This window comes from Ixodes scapularis, unplaced genomic scaffold, assembly GCF_016920785.2.
Source record: "Ixodes scapularis isolate PalLabHiFi unplaced genomic scaffold, ASM1692078v2 PGA_scaffold13__105_contigs__length_92229423, whole genome shotgun sequence".
In the NCBI taxonomy this organism is placed as follows: Eukaryota; Metazoa; Arthropoda; class Arachnida; order Ixodida; family Ixodidae; genus Ixodes; species Ixodes scapularis.
This window is the reverse complement of record NW_024609839.1, coordinates 25678356-25696623: the sequence shown is the minus strand read 5'-3', so window position 1 is coordinate 25696623 and position 18268 is coordinate 25678356.

Below are 18268 nucleotides of genomic sequence, written 5' to 3'. Positions count from 1 at the left end.
TATTGCTTCCATTTGGGCCCAATACTCGCCAGGCCGGATTACCACACTTGTACGAATCTGTTTTCGGTAAGTTTCTACCAACTGCACTGAATGAAAGTGTGATGAATAAAATTGTTGCTTACATTATGTACGCGGTTTGCACGTGACTTCATCGCACTATATGCTAGGTGTTATTTCAGCGTTTTACTTTTAAGCAAAATTAAATGTGGCGTTTCGAAATGTGCACTGCATAAATGTGCACTGCAGAAGGTACTCGCTCAACAGCAAAAACCACCGCTATGGCCGCTGATGGGACATCAGTTCGAGTCACGTTGCACATGTTCTTACCGTTTCTGCTTGCAATCTCAAATATGGCCATGGCTTCGCGGGCAAGCTTGATAGAATAAGTTGAATTAGGCCCAGAGCAAACAAAGCAACGTCACACAGCGCCCTGGCATTTGGCAGCCCCTAAAAATATCGAAAGCAATATTTATTAGAGAAAATATATTTCATTCAACGCAGCCGAGGGTACGAGCTAACGGGTCGAATCAGACAACGTCCAAAGTATACCATCATGATGTTCATCGTGTGCCTGTCCCAACGAGGTATAGGGCATTAGAGTGATAAACTGGCAGCTGAAAGTGACCCCCAATTGACCGGCGCCATGTTGTACAATTTTGACCACTAGACACGTGACCAGGCCAAATCTATGACGTAACCAGACCAAATCTCTGGCGTCAACGATAAGATGGCAGCGCCCAGTGCGTGTCGGAAGCGTTGTGGGCGTTGATCGGAGTGTGTGGATTTCGTGAGCGGAATTCGGTTTTTGAGGGTTTTGTGTGCTCTCCCGCGTAGGAATAACGTGAAGTAGGAGGGAATGAGGCTTTTCTTTTTTATTTAATTCAGAGTAAGCCAGATTCGGTCCCGTGCTTCTCGTACGGGCTCGGATCACTACCTCGGACATCGCTCGGTCGTTCGAGTTTAATTAAAATATCCGCAATCGTTAACCACGGGAGCTCCTCCATAATCGCTGAGTCGAAGGATACGTCGAACCGATCCGGAACGCGGAGTCTAAAGGTATGTAGGACGTAACCAGAACGCGGAGTTCTAACGGTACGGCGGACGTGCCCGGGCAATTTTCTTAGCTCGACCGTCAAGATTCGCATTTGAAGCAGCGAGTGAAGTGTTGAAATCTCCGAACTGCTCGGTGCTGAGCTAACTACGGACCACTTCACTCTGTGATCCGTAGTGACGTGAAAAAGACCGACGGCGGTCACTCCGGGGGGACGGCGGCTCCCGGCCGCCTGCCGGGTGCCTTCTGTGAAGGGGCGACAGTCGTGTAAGCAGTACTGTACCAGCTTCTCTTATAGTTATGTTGTTCTCGAGCAGCTTCCCGATCACTAAACCCCGCAAACGCGTGCCGAAATTTCAAAAGGTGTCTGCCAACCTGGAAAGCCTTGAACTCCCAGGGAATTTTGGATCATCTGGGAAAGTCAGGGAATCATTCAAAAAGTGGGCTAAATAAGGGAAGACGACTAGTGAAAGCGGCATGGCGGTTGCTCGTCGGCACGGCCATGCTGAATGACATTGCCGAAATGTCATCCTTCGACTCAAAAACTCAAGGAATTTGATCAAAATAGTCAGGGAAAAACTTGAAAAAGTCGGGGAATTTAAAATCAGTAGTTTGTTAGACACAATGTTTGATTTTCTTGGCACTCCACGCGTTTTTACACACGACAGGCACACGCCCGTGTATCACACGGCAGCCAGGCCAAGCGGCTGCCAGCCACTTGTGCAAGGTCGATAAGACGCAAGCGTGGAACGCTTTCGGACTGCTGTAAATACACCAGCGGGAGCGTCCGGCCGCAGTCCGACTGCCCACGCTAGGACACCCAACACAGACTCCGCGTCCTGGGTACGTCTGACGTATCTTTAGATTTTGCATCCTAGCTACGTCAGACCTATCTTTAGACACAGCGCCTGATAATAGTAGTGAATAGGGTCACGTTCAGTGCGCAAGTCACTTTATTACACTCGGAGAGCGGAATTCCATTCCCGTTGCGCAGGTAGTTCCCGAGCTAGGCATGCACTTGAAGACTATGTTTCACTCTTTCATAAAGCAAGCTTTGCGGGACCCCTCCGCCCTTGTGCACCCATTCGCAGGTCGTGTCGCCTTTCTTCACGTAACTCCCGCAGGTTCAGTGAGTTGCCGAGCCACTGCAGCCCTGGCGTCGCTCGGTACATACAAGAGGCGGCTCACGTCGGTCGTCCAGCAGCGTACTGGAGGGACGCAAAGCTAGCAGCCTCCTTGGTGCACGCAAGACGAGGCTGAGCAGAGCTCCAAGCTCTTCTGACGCACATGTGCACTCCAATGAGACCGGTGTCGCACCCCAATTCCTAGAGATGTGGTAGCACTGGCAGTCTTGTTGGTCCCTGGGGGCCGTCGAGGGGTGCCAGAAAGCAAAATTCCATCCTTCTTGCGCAGGTAGTTCCCCAGCTAATCACTTCCTTGACGACGTCGTACCCTCTCTGGAAGCAAGCTTCGGGATGCTCTTGTGCACCCATTTGCAGGTCGTGTCGCCTTTGCTCACGTAACTCCCGCAGGTCCAGCGAGTTGCCGAGCCGCTGTAGCCCCGGCGTCGTTGGTCGTGCATCCTGGTCCCGGTCGTGCATCAACCACCGCTGCCCATTTCCGCTGAGTGCTTGGGTGTGGTAGCTTGACGTGCTTTCGCAGAAAGCTGTATGCCTTTGCCGAGTAAAAATGGAGCGTGAGGGCAAACTTGCGCACATCCTCTGTACATGCGTTTTTGTTGCGCCTGACTCTTTTTAAGACGAGGTTGCGCATTGTGTTGGTGAATGCATTGTCAAGTATGTCAACTGCTGGCTTAGGAAGTCGTTTCCTCAGTTCATGGAGCAGCGTGTTCAGCTTCCTAATCCTGGCCGTCTTCCGATTGATCTTCTTCTTTGCCTGTTTCAACAGTTTCCTCGCCTTCTGCAGCTTTTGCCTACTCGTGGCCAGGACCCTGTGCAGTCGTGGTGACACAGCTGCGTACGAGTGGTCACCGAAGGAAGTGTTGCGTCGCTTGAACACAGCTTCAGGGGGAGTCTCTGACGTCGTAGCCTGAGAGGGGGAAGTAACAAGCTCCAGTTTTCAGGTACTTCGGGCGACTAGTTGCACAACTTGCAAAGGTGTGTCTCTTGTATCTGAAAGTGGTGGTCAACGAATCACTAGAAAAGTGGCATCTTTGGGATCAAGTTGATAGGTTCGAGTAAAACATTCAGGTTCTTTGCAACACTTTCAACCACCACCATTATAATAATTCCATGGCATGCTGTATGCTTTTTACAATCATTCAATCATAAGTGGGTTACGTGTTTTCAGTATATACTGATATACATAAAAATATGACCTCCAAATGATTTTTCTTGAAATCTGCAAAAACCGAAAGAACCCGAATTGAGCTTGCTTTGAAGAGAAATTGCACTTTCCACGGCAGGGAACCTTGATAAACGTCTGTACTTTTGTTGAACCACAACACCGACCGCACTGAACTGTCTGCGAGGCTGCTCTTTTTTCTTTCGAAATTGTTTTTATGTGCTCCATTTAGCAATGAGTAGTGCATATCATGTTGTGTCTCCTAGAAACGCCACAGATATGCATTTGCTTTTACCACATAAGTACCGTGACACTCCGAGTTTTAGTCGATATCAAAAAAAGACACTGATAAGCTCAAAATTCGAGAGAACAAATAAGCACCAAAAAATCACCCCCATTTTTAAAAAAATAAAACTACGAGAGCACCTCAGTTTTCTTTCATGATGTGAGAATGCGTGAGCATTACCTTTGGCCGAGTTATATTGACGTCAATGAGCAAGGTTGACCCAATGAATAGCACACTAGTTTTGCGATCATGAGAGCCTAGGTTCGAAACCGGGCAGGGGATAATTTATTTCTAGGTTTATTTTTTGTTCGATCACGTGAATAATAATTAAGTCACATGACGAAAATGATAACGTGAGCACAGCTGTTTGTTTTTCTCTTATTTTCTTTTTCCTTAGATTGCGTCGCATTGGTCACGGCATTTGGACACAACTTTTGGTTACAGCTTTTGGCTGCACCCCTTGATCACGGCTCTTCTTTTGCTCACTGAGCCAGGTAATACTCACAAATTAAAAAACACCCAAAACATGGAACCCTATTCATAAGCCAGAACTCCCAGCACCCCCTTTTTGTGGGTCAGTGCCAGTTCTGGCCAACGCATAAAAGGTGTGGTCACATATCACACTGCACAGTATAACCTGCCAAGAATGCATGCCCTGGCACACAGTTTTGTGGAATACAGGCAGTCTTGAATGTCACCACTCGTTGTTCTGCTGACAGGTCTCACCCTCCAGAGAGGCAGCCTGGATCGACGACTGATCAGCCAACCCCAGAAGAGGCCCATGCTGGTTCTGGAAGCAGTGTAAAGCTGGTTACTTCCCCCTCCCAGGCTACGACGTCGGAGACTCCCCCTGAAGCTGTGTTCAAGCGACGCAACACTTCCTTCGGTGACCACTCGTACGCAGCTGTGTCACCACGACTGCACAGGGTCCTGGCCACGAGTAGGCAAAAGCTGCAGAAGGCGAGGAAACTGTTGAAACAGGCAAAGAAGAAGATCAATCGGAAGACGGCCAGGATTAGGAAGCTGAACACGCTGCTCCGTGAACTGAGGAAACGACTTCCTAAGCCAGCAGTTGACATACTTGACAATGCATTCACCAACACAATGCGCAACCTCGTCTTAAAAAGAGTCAGGCGCAACAAAAACGCATGTACAGAGGATGTGCGCAAGTTTGCCCTCACGCTCCATTTTTACTCGGCAAAGGCATACAGCTTTCTGCGAAAGCACGTCAAGCTACCACACCCAAGCACTCAGCGGAAATGGGCAGCGGTGGTTGATGCACGACCTAGACCAGGATGCACGACCAACGACGCCGGGGCTACAGCGGCTCGGCAACTCGCTGGACCTACGGGAGTTACGTGAGCAAAGGCGACACGACCTGCAAATGGGTGCACAAGAGCATCCCGAAGCTTGCTTCCAGAGAGGGTACGACGTCGTCAAGGAAGTGACTAGCTGGGGAACTACCTGCGCAAGAAGGATGGAATTTTTGCTTTCTGGCACCCCTCGACGGCCCCCAGGGACCAACAAGACTGCCAGTGCGACCACATCTCTAGGAATTGGGGTGCGACACCGGTCTCATTGGAGTGCACATGTGCGTCAGAAGAGCTTGGAGCTCTGCTCAGCCTCGTCTTGCGTGCACCAAGGAGGCTGCTAGCTTTGCGTCCCTCCAGTACGCTGCTGGACGACCGACGTGAGCCGCCTCTTGTATGTACCGAGCGACGCCAGGGCTGCAGTGGCTCGGCAACTCACTGAACCTGCGGGAGTTACGTGAAGAAAGGCGACACGACCTGCGAATGGGTGCACAAGGGCGGAGGGGTCCCGCAAAGCTTGCTTTATGAAAGAGTGAAACATAGTCTTCAAGTGCATGCCTAGCTCGGGAACTACCTGCGCAACGGGAATGGAATTCCGCTCTCCGAGTGTAATAAAGTGACTTGCGCACTGAACGTGACCCTATTCACTACTATTATCAGGCGCTGTGTCTAAAGATAGGTCTGACGTAGCTAGGATGCAAAATCTAAAGATACGTCAGACGTACCCAGGACGCGGAGTCTGTGTTGGGTGTCCTAGCGTGGGCAGTCGGACTGCGGCCGGAAGCTCCCGCTGGTGTATTTACAGCAGTCCGAAAGCGTTCCACGCTTGCGTCTTATCGACCTTGCACAAGTGGCTGGCAGCCGCTTGGCCTGGCTGCCGTGTGATACACGGGCGTGTGCCTGTCGTGTGTAAAAACGCGTGGAGTGCCAAGAAAATCAAACATTGTGTCTAACAAACTACTGATTTCAAATTCCCCGACTTTTTCAAGTTTTTCCCTGACTATTTTGATCAAATTCCTTGAGTTTTTGAGTCGAAGGATGACATTTCGGCAATGTCATTCAGCATGGCCGTGCCGACGAGCAACCGCCATGCCGCTTTCACTAGTCGTCTTCCCTTATTTAGCCCACTTTTTGAATGATTCCCTGACTTTCCCAGATGATCCAAAATTCCCTGGGGGTTCAAGGCTTTCCAGGTTGGCAGACACCTTTTGAAATTTCGGCACGCGTTTGCGGGGTTTAGTGATCGGGAAGCTGCTCGAGAACAACATAACTATAAGAGAAGCTAGTACAGTACTGCTTACACGACTGTCGCCCCTTCACAGAAGGCACCCGGCAGGCGGCCGGGAGCCGCCGTCCCCCCGGAGTGACCGCCGTCGGTCTTTTTCACGTCACTACGGATCACATAGTGAAGTGGTCCGTAGTTAGCTCAGCACCGAGCAGTTCGGAGATTTCAACACTTCACTCGCTGCTTCAAATGCGAATCTTGACGGTCGAGCTAAGAAAATTGCCCGGGCACGTCCGCCGTACCGTTAGAACTCCGCGTTCTGGTTACGTCCTACATACCTTTAGACTCCGCGTTCCGGATCGGTTCGACGTATCCTTCGACTCAGCGATTATGGAGGAGCTCCCGTGGTTAACGATTGCGGATATTTTAATTAAACTCGAACGACCGAGCGATGTCCGAGGTAGTGATCCGAGCCCGTACGAGAAGCACGGGACCGAATCTGGCTTACTCTGAATTAAATAAAAAAGAAAAGCCTCATTCCCTCCTACTTCACGGTAGTCCTACGCGGGAGAGCACACAAAACCCTCAAAAACCGAATTCCGCTCACGAAATCCACGCACTCCGATCAACGCCCACAACGCTTCCGACACGCACTGGGCGCTGCCATCTTTTCGTTGACGCCACAGATTTGGTCTGGTTACGTCATAGATTTGGCCTGGTCACGTGTCTAGTGGTCAAAATTGTACAACATGGCGGCGGCCAATCGGGGGTCACTTTTGCCTGATGAACGGTATACTAGTTTATCACTCTAAGGCCCTCTACCTCGTTGGCCTGTCCTATCATCGCTAACCAATCATAAACAAAAAAAGGCCTGGTGACTTGGGCTTCTGACGCTGCATGACTCCTCTATTACCTCGTATCGGCGGCTGCGTGCGGACTTGAGGTGAAACGAAGTATAGCTCAGTATTTATAATCAAGAGCAGAACATAATGTTGTTCGAACATAGACATAATACATATCTCGATGACGGAAATAAATATTTGTTTCATTACTCATTCGAAGGAACTCGATAAATGGACTTTAACTTTGTCTTCGAGAAGCTACAAAAGATGGAAAGGAAGGGTAGTGCAGGAAAGGGTTGGCTTTTAAGTAGACATCCGGTTTCATAAGTGCCAATTAGGTTAGACCACGGTGGAAGAAGGAGGATAGTTTCTGAACGACGCCGCCTCGCCACGGAGAAAGTGTGTGGAAGGTTAGCTCCGATTTCTGGTAAACGCCCGTGAGATGGCGCAACATGACAAGAGCTCGAGGAGCCGCCCTTATTCACGCACACGTTTCCAAGGCCCCGCGGTGCCCCAACCCGACAGTGCCCTTGCCGGGAGATGCGCGAAGCCCTAGTGAAATTTCGACCCTATTCCTGGCCTTGCTTCTTCTTTCACCGAGAATTAGAAAAAATTGTAGTCTTAGCTGTACTTCGCTTCACCGTAAGTCAGAGCGCAGCCAACGGTACACCAGCCGATGGGGTCAATGAAGCACCGCCATAAGTGTAACACTACGGCATTTGTCGACCTTCTGTGCCTGGGCTATCGCCGGCTAAGCCACCCATGCACGGTGAAAGCCCCGTGACATTGCAATTTTCGGCGCCTGCGTCTGTGTTTCTTATGTCGTCTAGGGTGCCTACATGTTTCCGCTCCGCTTTAGGGTGGCGCCAAGTTCTTGTTACCCTTTCCCAGATCCTCTCCCACCGCCATTTTGACCCACTTCTTATTTCGCTAAACGTACACAACGTTGAGTTTTCGTAGTTTCGACACACCGGCAACACTGTGACGCCACTTCCGTTTCCGTTCATAAGAGGAGTCGGACGAGTCGGAGGCTCAGCGGGATGGCGGTCGTCGTGGCTGAAACTCTCTTTATTCGGGTGTTTCGTACTTTGAAGTTGCGAGCAGGAAGTATGCGTTGCGTTTATCGAAACGTGAGTCCCCTCGACAAAATGGAACGCAACAGACCGGCATCGGACGCCGAAACCTTGCCGTCGGAACGAGAGCGGCGGGCGCTCCCTAGCTCTAACGAGGATTAGCGGAGTAGCGCGAGCGCACGACTGGCGAGTGAGACAAAATGGTCGACGAAACAGCGGAGGCTGCCATGGTAACGAGGTAGGCAACACTGGTTTGTCGGCAACAGGTATCACAAACGTTGTCGCCACCCTAAACAGCGGAGCGGCGGAAACATGTAGGCACCCTAATGTCGTCTATCCTTCGACTGCTGTCTGACGTGTGGGTAAACGAAGTATAGTAAACATGAATAGCGCTAATTATCTGCTTCCCCGTTCGTATCATCCGAGATATTTGAGGTCGGCTTCACTTACCGAGTCAGCAGCAGCATCGGGTTCCCCCTGGACGTTGGCAATGTCAGAGTAACACGCCGCTCCCCTAGAAACGCTGAACAGCAGCCAGAACGTGGTGACAGCGTCAGACGGTTCGGGCACTTTCTGCCTCCCGCGTATCGTGAGTGACGTCACCAGTGCCTGAAACGTATATCGAAACCGAACATTTCCGACCTCGTGGATGAGTGTCGCTGCGATGACGCGGTCGAGTACTGCATGAATCGCGTTCAAGAACCCAGCTTAACAGTCGTAGCGCACTATGTTACAGGTTAAGAAGGTAGCGGCAAATGCACCTCAATGGGAATCAAATATCCCTCCGCCACCTCCGCATCCAATAGCGTCCCATCGTTTCCCTGACGTCGCGGCCAACGCGCGAGGAGGGTCTTGCCTTTTTGTACATATTTGCTTTATCTTGCGACTTTGACTTAGCATTGTGGAAGCCATGAGAGGGAGATTAGAATTTCCCCCCTCCGATGGAAACAAATACGACTTTCGCGGATTAGCTTCCCCCTCCGATGGATACAAAGGCTGCTTTCAGGGGCTCGATTTTCCCTCCAATGAATACAAAGATCGCTTTTTTAAAAAGTGGGGGTCGAAGACAAGTTGGCACCACTCTGTGGCCATTATCTATCCATTGAAGCGGAACAAGGAGCGTTTCCAGTGAACTCTTCTTTCGACTGCGGAGGGATTTGAAACGGGCGCATCACGCTTGTGGGAGGAGCTTCTCCTACCTTCTTGACTTGTAACCGACTTATAGGAAAATTGTCCGTGCATAGCAGACACACTATACTTAGGGTTGTTCGTTTTCGGGTAAAACCCGATTTTACCCGATTTTTACACCCCGAACATATTTCAAGAAAATCGGGTTAAACCCGATTTCTCCCCGAATTCCAAAACCACATAACCAACCTCTTTATTTTTACGCCGCACGGAGTTTGCCGTGCACACACGCTATCTACCCTACTTCGTGACAACAGTGACCTGTAGTTCATTTCGCAAGCTGCGTGCAGCACTGTGGACCCTACACGGCTCTCAACCACCTGCCCAACGAGCGCGCCTAGCTCACCGTGGCATTCTACGGAGGCCGGCTGAGGAAAAGCGACAATAGGCGTTGGTGCCTCGGAGGGACATTTCCGTCCCCCCGCTGTGCAGGTGGAACCGCCTCGGCACGCCACGTAGCTTCGGCCCTGCTGCACGCAGCTTATTAAATGCTCTATCAATCCCCCTTCGATCGCTGAGGTGTTGACGCCCAACAGGGTCTCTCGGGTAGCATGGCCATCGTGCTGACGTCCAACCTTACTCACGAACAACGTTCGAGCCAGTCAGTCGCGCAAACAGATCGGGAAAACTTAAGTTTATTTCATAGCGAAATATCTGATCGAAGACTACCGTCCCTCGAAGGGTCGGGGTTTTCGTTGGCACCTGAGAGAGAGGAGGATTCCTTGGGCGGTACTACCCTTGAAGCGACCGACGGCAGTCGAAGCTGGAAAACCCCGATGCCCCCCCCCCCCCTCCCCCAGTTACCAGCTAGCTTGAAACGCATCCCTAATTTTAACGCGTTAGCAATCAGCAGCTCGTAATGCCCTCCAATAACAAAAAAAACAAAAATACTAATGTATTATTGAGTACATTCGTGTATTTAACCCGAAAAAAACCCGAATTTCCGAATGTTTCCTCAAAATACCCGATTTCTCCCCGATTATCAGCCTGAAAAACAGCACCCGATTTTTACCCCCCGAATTTAGAAAAATTTAAAACCCGAAAACGAACAACCCTAACTATACTCAATGATAGCCTAAAGGCCACACTGGTAATACATCATACAAAGGAAACAGTCGGCAGAAACTATTTGAGGCGTGTTTATTTCTCGTATGATTGTCCTGTCGGTTTGGACACAAAGCAACTATCTGTAGATATGCCCAAAACATGCATACGTATGAAGCAAGCATGCTTCTAACATGCATCAGGCATGTTCGCGGATTATTTTTTCATCATGCCTGCAACGAACACCATGTCTTTTGTATGATATATGAGCAGTTAGACTGCGCCTTAAGACGCGTCACGTGAGCTTTTTTTCTCAGTCTCTGACGACTTGTTTAAAGCAAACAAGATTGACGAGAAACACCTGTATATACACAAAGCTTAGATGCACTCTGCTAGTCCTCGACGAAATCAAACCGCAGACGTAGGCACTTATGGAGTAGCCCCTCACATTCGGATGCCTTGTTCAAAGGAGGTTGCCGCCTGGGTCCTTTAGCATCACGTGTCTACAAGACCTTCACTGGCCACAGACGTGTAATATGCATAGAGGAAACTGCCTGGAGGTTTCGTGGAGGAGTCCATGTTTCATGGGGGTCAGGGAAGAACGTCTCTGGCGACTGACTGTCTTGCTGAGTTCGTAATGGAATGACTGAGAGCCCAGGAGGTAACGTTCTTTCGATAGGGTTTGTGCGCTAACTAGGTGGAGAAGTAGCTGTAGCCTGTGACAGCTTAAAGGTGCCCTGAGAAGGTTTCTGAGATCGCCTAAATATGGCGATAACTCACTCCGCTGGCTCTAAGCATTCTAGAAATCCCTAAATCATGACCGGTAGGCGCCCGACTTTCCCTATTAAAAAAGCCCTTGAGCCGAATCGAGATGACACCGTAATTTTAGTGTTAGCCGATAAGAACGCCGTACGACGGATAACAAAGCATGATGGTTGAACACAATGAGCCGCGTCCCGCGCGTCTCTTAAACTGCCATTGACTATACAGTACGCATTTAAATGTTGCGCATATTAAAACATTTTTCATCACTATTGTTTTTTTTCTTCTTTTTACTCACTTACAAATTGGTAACGACCTTTATCTTCGAAGTCTTACAATTAGGGCTCCGTGTTTTCTGTAACTACAAATAAGCCCCGAAAAAAACAAAAAAAAAAACAACCCAAGATGGTTTTATCAAAATCAGGAGGGGAAAAAAAAAGAACAATTGGAGCTGTTCTTAAAGGAGAAAAAGCCAAGCTTCACTGGATGAAAGCTTTATATACAGCTCAATCTTTGGTTAACCCGGGAAACACAGCCACCAATAAACTGTCCCCGAAGCTGCTTCTTTAATCAGAACCACACACAGTGCATCGTTTTCTATGCACAAGGACGTTTTCTAAGTATTCGGGTAAAGTGGGGGTCGAAGACAAGTTGGCATCACTCTGCAGCCAATATCTATCCATTGAAGCGGAACAAGGGGCGTTTCCAGCGAACCCTTCTCTCGACTGCAGAGAGATTTGAAACGGGCGCATCACGCTTGTGGGAGGAGCTTCTCCTACCTTCTTGGACTTGTAACCGATGGTAGCAAAATTGTCCGTGCATAGCAGACACGCTATACTCAATGATAGCCTAAAGGTCACACTGGTAATACATCATACAAAAGAAAAAGTCGGCAGAAACTGTTTGAGGCGTGTTTATTTCTCGTATGATTGTCCTGTCGGTTTGGACACAAAGAAACTATCTGTAGATATGTCCAAAACATGCATACCTATGAAGCAAGTATGCTCCGAACATGCATCAGGCATGTCCGTGAATTAAAGCTGCTTCTTTAATCAGAACCACACACAGTGCATCGTTTTCTATGCTCAAGGGCGTTTTCCAAGTAATCGGGTCACATATGTTACCTAAAGGTTGGGGAATGCCATGTGTGTGCCCTACTTTCTTCGACAGAAACCCCCAATAAAACCTCGCTTTTTTATCCGGAACCAAAAATTTATGCCGGAAAACACCAATTCTTTGGGAAAATAAACCCCGAAAAAACACCCTAAATTCATCGAAAAATAAACTCCGAAAACACTGAACCGTACTTATAATGCAAGAAATGCAACAAAATGAAGATGCGATCATTTCAAATTACTTAGAAGACATTTAACCGTCGTTTTGGAGAGTGGAAAAGAAACTATCTTTATGGATTTCACCGGAACATAGAAGGGCAAAATGGAAGCTTAAGTTACGTGGCGTTCATTTCCCCACCCAATATAGCGGGGAAAATAAATCGGTGTGAAACTCTCGTAACGCAAACTGCACGTTCCATCAATATCCTCGCCGACCTTGGTGGGGAAACTCAATTGGTGTATAGATCTCGTGATGTCAGGTCACGTGACCTAAACACCATTATAGTTTCACCGCTAAATTTAGCGGGAAATGCATGAATGTACAAAAGTTTGTTATTGAGGGTTTCGTTAAAAAAGCATTCATGCTTCAAAACATCTTTCATCCCTGTTTTTTTTTTTTTTAAGGTATAGGCTCGGTTTTCAGGTGAAGCGAAGCCACAAAAATCGTAACCGCGATATTTCCCGCTAAATTTAGCCGTGAAAATGACGTCACATGGCTTCACGTCACGTGGCCTATACACAAGTTCAGAGTCCCCGCTAAATTTATCGGAACGATTTAATGGCACGTGACGTGGTTTCGTGACCTATACGCAAATTCCTTTTCCCTGCAAGGTTTAGCGTGAAAACTGGCTTCACGCTGCCTCAACACCGGTTCAGTTTCCCCGCTAAATTTAGCGAGGAAAATGACGTCACATGACTTCGTGTCACGTGACCATACACCAAACCGAGCTTCTTCTCTAAATTTAGTGGAAAATTGACGCCAAATGACCGCATCCCGAAAACTGACGTCAAATGACCGCACGTGACGCGGTGTCGCGTAACCTATACGCAAATTCAGTTTCTCCTCCAGATTTAGCGGGAAAATGGATCTCACGTCATTCCCCATACTGTGGATACAGACCAGGGTGTAAGATAGACAGGTGGGGAAACGAGAGCCAAATGAGCGACCGTATTGTGTCCCCTTCGGGTTTCTCTTTTTCTGTGGCGCCATCTATGTGGAGCACCGCGAACTATCACTCCGGGTGGGCCACCGGTGGCGACCGGCTAAACTGACGGAGATGATTTCTCAAAGATTTTCAATGAAGGACTGTCGTGCTCTCGGTTTATTTTGCGCACTCTCCCATAGAGTTCCATGCAAATCCTATTCCAATTTTTTTTCCTCTCGCCGCAGCGCCATCTGTCGCAAATCGGGGGTACCCGCAAGCAGACGAGTACACAATCCGGTCACGGCGCTGCGGTAGGCTTCTATGGGCCGTTTCCCCACCTGTCTATCTTACACCCTGATACAGACCGACCCGGGAGTGAAAAGTCAGTGGGTCAATGAGCCACTCACTCACTAAGTCAATGGGGGGGGGCAGGGAAGTGGGTGGAGTCAATGGTTAGCAGAGAAGTGGGTGGAGTCAATGGGGAGCAGAGAAGTGGGTGGAGTCAATGGGGAGCAGAGAAGTGGGTGGAGTCAATGGGGTGGAGTGGAGTAACTTGGAGCCCTAACCTGGACACTTGGCGAAGATTTCGGTGAGAAACCCGGCGGCTGTGATTGGCCAACGCCGAAATAGACCTGGTGCCGGCCAATGATAGCCGCCGGATTTCTCGCCGGATTTTTCGCACATTGTCCCTGGGGGAACAGCTCGAGAAGAAATGCCTGGAAATTATTAGCGCTAAACCAAGAATGCTTCAGGTAGCAACACGATTGATGGGTAATTTGAGATACATTTTTTTACTCAATTCATCGTAGGTAAAAAAAAAAATAGAAAAAAAAAAGCTCTTGTGCGTGAAGTGTGATAAGATATTCATTGTACACATGGGGGTAAATCACATCGTCGTTATTTGTTCCCTCCATCCTGATAGTGTAATGCTAAGGCGCTCTCGGTTTATGTGGAACCATCGCCTTTGTGCCCTGCGGCTGCTTTGGCTCTAGGAGTTTTACAGCTGCGCGTTATTTGTTTTTATAGAACAAAGCCTCTAGCATGTAAAAACCATAAAAAATGTAGCTGTTAGAATATTTTCAAATTTTGTAAATGCTGACACCGAAAATTAGATAAATTACGACCACAATTACTATAAGTTAAAAGTAACGAATTACAGTTTGAGGTAATTCGTAAAAAACAGCAATTTTGTATATGTGTATTCGTGCCCAGGTGACGAGAACGTAGAAGCTACACAAAGCCGCGTTGGGTTGCTGACCTCAGCAGGTGCTGAATTTCCTGGATTTCCTCACGTGTAGCATTTCTGCGAAAGGACAACGGCCCCGGGGGCTTACCAGAGTGAGGATAATGGCGGTGATTCCAGATATTTCAGCCAGGTCCGCTTCATGACGCATGTAGGAAAGCGCCGATAAAACCAGCTCTGCTGCGCAGACTGCTAACGTCAGGCCCTGGAAAAACTAATGATCGAAAAAGAAAACACGGGGAGCGTTTGGGTTAGAAACTTATACTTCGTCTCGTTCTACGATGGACCAAAGGCCTAAGCTACGGACCGCCAGGACCAATCACGAGCCACTTAGAAATTGTGCTGTATTTCGCTTCGATACACGTATCGGTGCCCGCGTCTCGGATCACTGATGGGGATTGGCGGACAGTGGTTCAGATCGAATAGCACTGAGTGACTCAACTATTTTACACTACAAGGAATGCCACGACATAGAGGCTCTTGCAGGATCTAAGCTATTGAAATGATGCAGTGCTTTTGGGTTAGGAGCATTATTCGTCCATCCCTAATCAACGCTCATCATGTCATAGTTTAGTGTGGAACGTGATTGGACCTGGGAGGCCCGTGGCTTTGGCCTTTAGTCCATCGTAGGGTGAGACCAAGTATAGGACACGAGCCACGGAAGATCTTAACATTTTTGCATACCAGCGTTCGCCGTCGAAGGTATCAGAGCTTTCACAAAATCTTAAGACTTCATCAGCAAAGTTTTTTTTTAGGAAGAATTTTTTTTTTGATCAAGATAACTGATGCGACAAAAATGCGAATGCATATGTTCGTTATTTCAAGTTTGAATGATAGATTTATTAGTTTGGTTGATCTAAAACCGTTATCATACTGACGAAAAGGCAAACAGCGCACAGTAAACGGGAACTAAAGGAAGTGCAAACTGGACAAGCGCTGACTCTCAACTGAACTTTAATCACATGAAAACAGCTTGCTCGGTGAAGCATGGGAATCAATATGTTGTTTGCAAGGTGAAGGTTGTGTACACGATTCCACTAACGTGTGGGAAAGCCTACGTCGGTCAGACGGGCAGATGTGCTAGTCACAGACTGCGGGAGCATGACTTGTTGCGATCAGTGGTGGGAGCCGTAGGGGGGCATCTGCCATTGCATTGTCATGGATGAGGGTGCAAACCTATCTTCAGTAACACTGGTATCATTGGCATTGGAAGGGACAGAGTGAATAGAGAAATATCAGAGGCGCATGCAATTATCAAAGCAGGCGCCAACTGCGTAAGCCAAACGTCACTGGGCTTGAGTAGTAAATAGATTGTCTTTTTGGACACGTGGTGAATGTGTCATGTGACGTGGGCGGAGTTGCTGTTTTCTTTGTTTTGTTTTAAGCCGAGCATTGTTAGACCATTAAGCCTCCGTTTGCAAAGTACTTGTCAATTCCTTAATATCCCCCTCCATGAGATTCCCTTGCTTAAAAACACTCATAGGGTTGCTCCATGGGATGTTCTGCCGATTTTCTGTGACTGGTCACTTGCAAAATACAGTAAGAGGGTCATTTCACCACAAATCCTCCGGCAGGAGTTCCTCTCCTTGCAACAAAAATATGCAGACTACCTGGAGTTTTATACAGATGGGTCCAAATCGTCGTCTTTTGTAGGGTGTGCTTTCTATTCCGCCTCCTACAGCAAAGCCACACAAGTTGACTCTAGGGCAAGCATTTTCACTGCAGAGCTTTATGCTATTTTACTAGCGGTCGAACATATACTCGACAATAGTATAATGAAAGCTGTAATTTTTGTCGACTCACAGAGTGCCTTATTGGCTGTGTCCTCCCTGATGCCCACAAAGAACCGCCTTGCACAACATCTACATGGTAAGATCAATAGCGCCCTGCGACGCGGTCGGGACATTAAGTTCTGCTGGGTGCCAAGCCACGTTGGGATTTTGGGCAATGAAGAGGCGGATAAATTGGCCGTGTCTGCCCAAGGCTCGTCTATAACATTCAATTGCTTACCTTACCAAGACTTGAAACCACTTCTGAGGAAATCTATTTTTCTCAAATGGCAGCTTGAATGGGATACAGAGAGCAACAACAAACTTCACATTATCAAGCCCGTTCTGGGCGTTTGGGAGAGCTCTTACAACAGGGAACGTCGTGTGGAGGTTCTTCTATGCCGTCTAAGAATAGGTCACTCCCGTGTGACACATCAGTATCTGCTTCGTGGTGAGGATGTTGCACTATGTGAACATTGTGGAGAGCTTCTGACCGTGTTGCACATTTTGTGGCATTGTTCGTCCCATCAACCACTCCGTCAATCATGTTTTCTCGAACTTTTTAGGGATCATCTCCCATTTCATCCCTCTTTTTTGCTTGTTGATAAACCTTTAGTTCCATTCAGCCGTGTCTTAGACTTTTTAAAACAAACTGGATATTTATACCATTTGTAAATATGTAGCCTCAAAGTAAACTTTTGTTATAATATGCTCTAAATACATTAAGTTTGGCGCATTATGGCCCTCGTTGCTGCTGCGCCAATAAACTCCTAATCATCATCATCATCAACTTTGTTTTGTTTTCATGCGATTAAATTTCAGTTGAGAGTCAGCGCTTGTCCTGTTTGCACTTCCTTTAGTCCCCGTTTACTGTGCGCTGTTTGCCTTTTCGTCAGTATGAACCAACTAACCCACATCACCCCCCTTATCCCGTTATCATAGTTTGAAAACACTGGAGGAATTTCGGACGTCCAAAAGCCCGAGCTTTACTTGCTCTAGTTTTATTGCAATATTTTCCGAGCTCAGCATACTACCAAACATATAGTGCAGTTTAAAATCAATTTGTCAATCCTGACATTTGACCTGACATGTATAATCGATCTCAGAAATGCCTGCAGCCCGGATCAAGGCACGAGCGTGTGAACCTAGGGTGTGAGCCTAGCCAAGGCCTAGCTCAGAAGAACGCATGTGCTCGCGGCCGTGCCTTGTCAGCGCTGCAGATGCTAATTAGAAGAAGTATTAGCGGCGAGATGTTTCGGTGGCGCCCTCCTATGGTTCCCCCTTGTGACGTCATTACCTTGCGAACGACAAGTTCGATGGTGTTTGTAAATAGCATGGTGGAATCCTGAAATCATTGCGCTCTCAATGCAACACTGTCAACACCGTCGAAATTAAAGTTCTTTCATTCCTCTTATTTCCGTTGATGGTATACCCTTTCCGACGTCATAGTCAGCTTTTGGGCCAATCGTGGAAGGCCGATTACAGCGACGCTTTCGGTCGCGCTCGTCGCCAATAGACAATCGGCCGATCTCACCAAGCCTTCGGCGCATGCGTGACGCCGCCATAATTGTAGTTCGCAAGAGGCAGGCGGCAGTGTACTGGGGCAGCTCGTGCCATGTCGTGCTCTGCTCGTGCAGAATCGCAGCGGGGTTGTCGCGCGAACAGAAAGACTACAGTTCCTGCGATGCATGCCGGCAGCGGTGGCGTAACTAAACTGGCTGGTGAGATCGGTCCTGGCGCCTCACTGGCGTGCGTTTAAGCATGGGCAGCGAGCGCGTGAACGTTGCAATGTCGAGCATGCAAATGCACGCACTTGCCAACACGAGCAGAAACGTAGTGGCGGCCAGAGGCCCTGCTTGCAATCGTCTATTGGCGACGCGCGCGATCGAAAGCGTCGCGGTGGTCGGTCTT